Consider the following 7,848-nt stretch of genomic DNA (forward strand, 5'->3'; position numbering starts at 1 on the left):
AGCGACTGCCTCTAAAGGCGTCTGAAGGGGTACTGGCGAGCTACAGACAGAGTGGTGAACAAAGAGGTAAACTCCACCTGATGCTCGGTGACAGGCAACACGGTTCTTATAGTATCCCCGATAACCGCGAAGGGCAGGGGTCCGCATTGCAGGAAACCAAGTTTCCTGCAGAGCAATGCAGAGAACAGGGGAATCACTCAGAAGCATCCGGAGCTCAGGCAGGTGGCGGAAATAACCGCCACAGTTCCACTGGAGAATGGAAGCAGGAAGGGACTGGGAGGGCGTGAAGGCGACTAAGAGGCAGACGGCGCCTCAGAGCCAACTGCCGCCACCGGGGGAGAGTCAGCCGAGTCCATAGGAAAGGCCCCCAAGGGTTCCGTGAGGGCGAGATCCGCGGCAGAGGCGAGGATGTCCACCTCATCCCCGGAGCCAGGACTATGTACAGCAGGCGGTGCTGAAACCGCCGGAACGTCCTTCTTCTTGGACACATGCCGTTCCTTCTTCTCACGTCGGCCCTTAGGGTGAGAGGGCTGGGAGAGCTTCTCTGAAGGAGCGTCGGAGGCTGACGACGACACAGAAGCCCTACGACCAGCAGGTGGCGGAACCTTCAGCCACTGGCTGACATCCGGCTGGGTAGGAGAAGAAACGGAGGAAGGGAGAGCCCCGAGGGACCCCTTCCGCGAGAGAGGAACCGGCGGAGGCAACGCCGGTGGAGAAGGAGGGGGAGGGATCGAGCCTCCCGGTTGTGGAGCAGATGTCACTCCCGAAGCAAGCGTGGGGGGAGTGACAGAAGAGGGTTTGCCCCCAACTGCTAAGGGGGCAACAGAGGAAGGCTTGCCCCCAGGCACGAGGGGGGCAGACAGAGATACACGGCCCCGAGGGCCCACTGAAGGCGGCACAGAAGAGGCGACAACCGTCGCTCGCGTGGGCGACGATAACGTTGCTGCAGCATAAGATGTTCGAATGGAAGCAGGATGCAACCTTTCATATTTCTGTTTAGCCTCTCGATAAGTAAGCCGGTCCAGGGTCTTAAATTCCATTATCTTCCGCTCCTTATGAAGAACAGGGCAATCCGGCGAGCATGGAGAGTGGTGCTCCCCACAGTTGACACATACAGGCGGAGGCGCACATGGAGAATCAGGATGAGAGGGGCGTCCGCAATCTCGACATGTAGCGCTGGATGGGCAACGGGAGGACATATGCCCAAAATTCCAGCACTAGAAGCACCGCATCGGGGGAGGCACGTATGGCTTGACGTCGCAACGGTAAACCATCACCTTGACCTTCTCGGGCAAGACACCACCCTCGAAGGCCAAGATAAAGGCACCGGTGGCCACCCTGTTTGTCTTGGGTCCTCTATGTACACGACGGACAAAATGCACACCACGTCGTTCCAAGTCGGCTCTCAGCTCGTCATCGGATTGCAACAAGAGGTCACGATGGTAAATAATCCCCTGGACCATATTTAAGCTACTGTGGGGAGTGACGGTAACAGGGACGTCACCCAGCTTATCACACGTGAGCAACGCTCGTGACTGGGCTGGGGAGGTCGTCTTGAGGAGGATGGACCCATTCCTCATTTTTGACAACCCCGCCACTTCCCCGAACTTATCCTCCAGGTGTTCCACAAAAAACATAGGCTTCGTCGGAAGAAAGGAGTCACCATCAGTCCTGCTACAGACAAGGTATTGCGGTACGTAAGGCTCCCGCTTGGCACTAGATCGGCGTCCCTCCCATGGCGCAGCCAACGAGGGGAACGTCTGAGGGTCATATTGCGCAGCATCAAAGTCGACTCTACCTCGCTTAGAGACGCTGGTGGCCGTGCGACCACCAGCTTGGTGGGATTTATTGCGCTTCATTGCGCCACATCCGCCTAGATGCCACCTACTCCGAACGTGGGCTCTCCCCAAGGGCGCCACGCAGCCAAAGCAACGGGTACCTGGCCGATATCCCGTTGCCCGGAGTCCCCGTGCCCCAGACAAGATGGGCACATACTCCTTGGCATGCATGGGGAGGAAACAGCTCTGGCATCTGTAGTGCGATCCCTGCGTGGTCAGGGGGCTACCACCAAGAGGGTACATGACGACCTCACCACAACGGACTGGCTACCGTGCTGGATTTTAGGTGTTGAAAGGGTCCACAGTTGTCGTGGGTGCTAAGGATGATATTGTGCACAAGGCGAGAAGGAGGCAACCCAGGAGACGTTGGGCGTAAATCCCGCCACACGACAAGAGGTAACATGCAAGATGGTGGAGCATGATGGACCAATAGAAAAACACCACGTAAGGTGTCCTTCCCCAAATGGCACGCACTAACAACGGATATTTGGTAAAAAAAGGAGGTCAAACCCAAGAGGGGACCATCACAGAAGGCCGAAACGTTTGAGACTCCTTTTAGTCGCCTCTTACGACAGGCAGGAATACCGCGGGCCTATTCTTACCCCCGAACCCGTAGGGGGCCCCGGTCCAATGCTTCCGGTGCCAAGGATTCAACCACGTGGCCCGTCACTGCACTATGCCGCCTATGTGCGTCAAGTGTGGTGCTGACCACGACAGCCGCCTTTGTCCACGAAGCAAGGATGAGCCACCCGTCTGTGGCCCTGCCATTTTTCGTTCCTGCGCGAAGCATAAGGAGGCTAGCCGTCGGTAGCGGGGTCTTCCGCCTGTCCCGCCCTCCCGACGTGCTGATACCCGCCGGAGGCGCTAACCGCCGCCCACACGGCCGGCCAATGACAAGCGTACGTGGCCCTCCCTAATGGAACGCCGGTCAGCGAGGATCCAGCCCGGCGTCACAGTGGCAGATGCACTGAAGGGCGTCTCCCACCCACGGGCGACCGCGGCTACCGAGGTGCAAAGCGTCCCGCCGCCTCCTCCACGCCAGGACCGCCAGCAAGCTTCTCCTTCGCCCACAGCAGTGCCTACTGTTGGGCTCCACGATGTTTTCCAGCTGCTGCAGCACGTGACCACGATGGTGACCGAGTTGACCACCGCCATCGTCAACCTGCCTGCAACCATCGCCGCCACAGTCGAGGCGACGATCTAACGCAGCCTTTGGGCTCCCACTGCCGTCACTTCAGTAGCGCAGCATGCCTAGACGCCGCCGCTTGGATGATTTCCGCATAGTGGCTCCTAACGCCGCCAACTTCACTTACGACCTTGAGGAGCTCCGGCAGTTTTTGTTTGAGCATGACGTTGACATTTGCCTGGTCAATGAGACCTTTCTCAAACCAGGCATCCGCTCCAATATAGCGAATTACCGATGCTTTCGGAACGACAGGCCGACACAGGGGGATGGTACGGCGATCTTCATCCGTTCCTCCATCGAGCATTGTGAAATTCAACCGCCTGGCATCGGGACTATAGAAGTCACTGCTGTCCAGGTTGCAACAGCCTCTGGCCCAGTCACATTTATGGCTGTTTACTGGAGCCCTCGCCGCCAGCGCCTCATCGATGATGCCCGTCTCCTTCTACGGACTCCTGGCAAATACACTCCTGGAAATTGAAATAAGAACACCGTGAATTCATTGTCCCAGGAAGGGGAAACTTTATTGACATATTCCTGGGGTCAGATACATCACATGATCACACTGACAGAACCACAGGCACATAGACACAGGCAACAGAGCATGCACAATGTCGGCACTAGTACAGTGTATATCCACCTTTCGCAGCAATGCAGGCTGCTATTCTCCCATGGAGACGATCGTAGAGATGCTGGATGTAGTCCTGTGGAACGGCTTGCCATGCCATTTCCACCTGGCGCCTCAGTTGGACCAGCGTTCGTGCTGGATGTGCAGACCGCGTGAGACGACGCTTCATCCAGTCCCAAACATGCTCAATGGGGGACAGATCCGGAGATCTTGCTGGCCAGGGTAGTTGACTTACACCTTCTAGAGCACGTTGGGTGGCACGGGATACATGCGGACGTGCATTGTCCTGTTGGAACAGCAAGTTCCCTTGCCGGTCTAGGAATGGTAGAACGATGGGTTCGATGACGGTTTGGATGTACCGTGCACTATTCAGTGTCCCCTCGACGATCACCAGTGGTGTACGGCCAGTGTAGGAGATCGCTCCCCACACCATGATGCCGGGTGTTGGCCCTGTGTGCCTCGGTCGTATGCAGTCCTGATTGTGGCGCTCACCTGCACGGCGCCAAACACGCATACGACCATCATTGGCACCAAGGCAGAAGCGACTCTCATCGCTGAAGACGACACGTCTCCATTCGTCCCTCCATTCACGCCTGTCGCGACACCACTGGAGGCGGGCTGCACGATGTTGGGGCGTGAGCGGAAGACGGCCTAACGGTGTGCGGGACCGTAGCCCAGCTTCATGGAGACGGTTGCGAATGGTCCTCGCCGATATCCCAGGAGCAACAGTGTCCCTAATTTGCTGGGAAGTGGCGGTGCGGTCCCCTACGGCACTGCGTAGGATCGTACGGTCTTGGCGTGCATCCGTGCGTCGCTGCGGTCCGGTCCCAGGTCGACGGGTACGTGCACCTTCCGCCGACCACTGGCGACAACATCGATGTACTGTGGAGACCTCACGCCCCACGTGTTGAGCAATTCGGCGGTACGTCCACCCGGCCTCCCGCATGCCCACTATACGCCCTCGCTCAAAGTCCGTCAACTGCACATACGGTTCACGTCCACGCTGTCGCGGCATGCTACCAGTGTTAAAGACTGCGATGGAGCTCCGTATGCAACGGCAAACTGGCTGACACTGACGGCGGCGGTGCACAAATGCTGCGCAGCTAGCGCCATTCGACGGCCAACACCGCGGTTCCTGGTGTGTCCGCTGTGCCGTGCGTGTGATCATTGCTTGTACAGCCCTCTCGCAGTGTCCGGAGCAAGTATGGTGGGTCTGACACACCGGTGTCAATGTGTTCTTTTTTCCATTTCCAGGAGTGTATTTCATCGCTGATGACCTCAATTGCAAACATGCCGCCTGGAATTCCTTGGTCACCAATCTTAATGGGAGGCTACTTCTCCAGGCCAATGAAGAGGTGAATGCGTGTGTCTGTGGTCCCGTGGGGCCGACGTGTTATTCCAGCAGAGGGAGGTCTGACGTTCTTGACATCGCTATTACTCGGGGACTTAATCAGTTCCTGACTGCTGAAGTCCTCCACGCCCTGAACTCCGACCACCTGCCCGTTCTCTTTCAACTGGACGTCGCCCTGGCGCAGAGTCCAGGCCGCCTCAATTTCAACCGCACGGATTGGCCCTGCTTCCAGCGGCGAGTTACTGCAGCCCTGCAGCGACAGGTGGATGGCGTCGGAGTTCACGAGGCCTCTGCAGACCAGTTTGCTGATACTCTCACTGCAGCTCTGGAGGGGGCGACGCCCCGCCCGCACCCCAGCACATTCGCATCTCCCGCTCTCCCGGCGGAAATCCTCCAGGACATCTGCACTCGTAACCGCCTCTGCAAGGATTGGCGTGTGACCCGGGACCCACAGCTGAAGCGCCAAATCAACAGCCTGCGCTGTGACATCATGGCGGCGATTGTCCGGCACAAGAATCAACGCTGGGCTGCGAAATTGCAGGCGTTCACCCCCGACCCCATGCACTGGAATGCGGTCCGCTTTTTTACGAAACGCAGGACACGGATACTCCCTCTTGCAACACCGACTGGGACGGCCTATCTACTTGCGGATAAGGCGAATCTCCTTGCGGACATCTTTCATGAGAATTTTACCCCCATTCCAGATGGTGTGGACTAGCTGCACGTCGACCAGATTGACGCAGAAGTGCACACCATCCTCCACGGGGACGGGGAGGAGGATCGCGACGACATACCGCCTATTTCCGTGGCCGCAGTCCGTGCGGGCATCAAGGATCTCCCGGCGTCCAAGGCTCCAAGTATTGACAACATTACCGGCTGGGTCCTTAAGAACCTGCCGCTCCTGGCCGTAGTTCGTCTCACTGCCATCTTCAGTTGGGTTCTGCGGACTCGCACCTACCCTGCAGCGTGGAAGCACTCCATCGTTATTGCTGTTCCAAAGCCAGGCAAGGATCGGAAAGACCCTAAATCCTACCGGCCTATCAGTTTGCTTCCACACATCAGCAAGCTGTTCGAGCGGCTTCTTCTTCAGCGACTCCGGGCCATCCTGGATATTCGGGAAATCCTCCCCCCGAAACAGTTTGGCTTCCGCAGCGGCCACTCCACGACCCAGCAGATTGTAAGTGTTGTGGAGTACATCACTCGCGCCTTCAGTAACCGGGAGTACTGTGGAGCGGTTCTTCTTAATGTCACCAAGGCCATTGACAGTGTTTGGCATGCTGGACTTCTGTGGAAGATGGACCACTTTGGCTTTCCCCGGGCGTACGTGCGCCTCATTGCGTCGTAGCTGCAGCACCGCACTTTCGCTGTCCGCGTTGACACGGCCCTCTCCACTGCCAGGCCTATCGTCGCCAGAGTGCCGCAGGGCTCCGTCCTGGGCCCCGTCCTTTATACTACATTTACTTCAGACCTTCCGACGTCGCCCCGTGTAGAGAAAGCCGTCTATGCCGACGATACGATGCTCTACACCAGGAGCCGGTGGCATACCACCATGCATTCCCGATTGCAGCAGGCGTGCGACGACCTGGAGATCTGGGCAGCTCGCTGGCGCATCTGGTTCAACCCCCTGAAGACACAGGCCATCGTCTTTACGAGGAAGACGACGATGCCGGGCCCGCCACTTCGACTCTACGGAACCGCCCTCCCCTGGCAGAAGACTGTCCGGTACCTGGGCGTCATCATGGACGATCGCCTACTCTGGAAGTCGCACATCGACGCCGTCCGTGCCAAAGTCCACCGGCGGATGGGCGCGCTGTACCCATTCGTTAATGAAGGGTCTGACCTCTCCATCCGGAATGGCCTCCTCATCTTCCGCTTATTTATCGACCGATTGTTGACTATGCGTGTGAGACTTGGGGCAATGCGGCCCCCACGCATATCCAGCGTCTTCAGGCGCAACAGAATAAGATTCTCCGGCGGGTATTTCATGTACAACCGCAGTTCCCGCATCGCTACCTCCACCACGCAGCTGAAGAATTCGAAGTGATGCTCCGCATCCAGCAGACTGCCAGCTGTTTTTACCGACGGTCGCACGCCTCTGCCAATCCCCTCATTCGAGACGTTGGCGCTCCTCAAGATGTTCGTGACCGCTATCAGCGGCCTGTTGCACTCCTCGACCGCTGAGACCCAGGGGTGCACCAAGCGGACGCTGCTTGCAGCTCCGTCCCTATGATTTACTTTTTATAATCCCGCATACCCCGATGCCATACAACAAATAAAGAAGTTCAACCCAGGCTGTGGCTAAGCCATGTCTCCGCTATATCCATTCTTTCAGGAGTGCTAGTTCTGCAAGGTTCGCAGGAGAGCTTCTGTAAAGTTTGGAAGGTAGGAGACGAGGTACTGGCAGAAGTAAAGCTGTGAGTATGAGTACCGGGCGTGAGTCGTGCTTCGGTAGCTCAGTTGGTAGAGCACTTGCCCGTGAAAGGCAAAGGTCCCGAGTTCGAGTCTCGGTCGGGCACACAGTTTTAATCTGCCAGGAAGTTTCATATCAGCGCACACTCCGCTGCAGAGTGAAAATCTCATTCTGGAAGTTCAACCCAACCTCTCTCCTCTGACGAATGCAGGCAATGCCGTCAGGTAAATCCTGTGTTACTCTCCTCTCCTTGGGACTTACGACTGGCGGATGGGCCGCCGCGCCGCGCCTCCCGCGCTTGCTACCCAGTTGCTACTGGAATGTCGACGCGTACGGACCAAGTCAGCTGCGCTCCGGAAGGGACTGACCGTCGTGCAGTGGCCTTGGCCCGCCGCCGGCCCCGTCAGTCACTCCAACGATGACGACTCGGCAAAGGCG

General features: G+C 57.7%; 1 non-coding gene across 1 annotated transcript; it reads left to right on the top strand.

Annotated features, from left to right (window-relative positions):
* The first annotated feature begins 7,441 nt into the window (after nt 1–7,441).
* Nucleotides 7,442–7,516, top strand: Trnas-uga (transfer RNA serine (anticodon UGA)). Its single transcript has one exon. It is a non-coding gene; the product is annotated as a tRNA-Ser (tRNA).
* The last annotated feature ends 332 nt before the right edge of the window (nt 7,517–7,848 follow it).

The sequence above is a fragment of the Schistocerca nitens genome, chromosome 9, assembly GCF_023898315.1.
Source record: "Schistocerca nitens isolate TAMUIC-IGC-003100 chromosome 9, iqSchNite1.1, whole genome shotgun sequence".
In the NCBI taxonomy this organism is placed as follows: Eukaryota; Metazoa; Arthropoda; class Insecta; order Orthoptera; family Acrididae; genus Schistocerca; species Schistocerca nitens.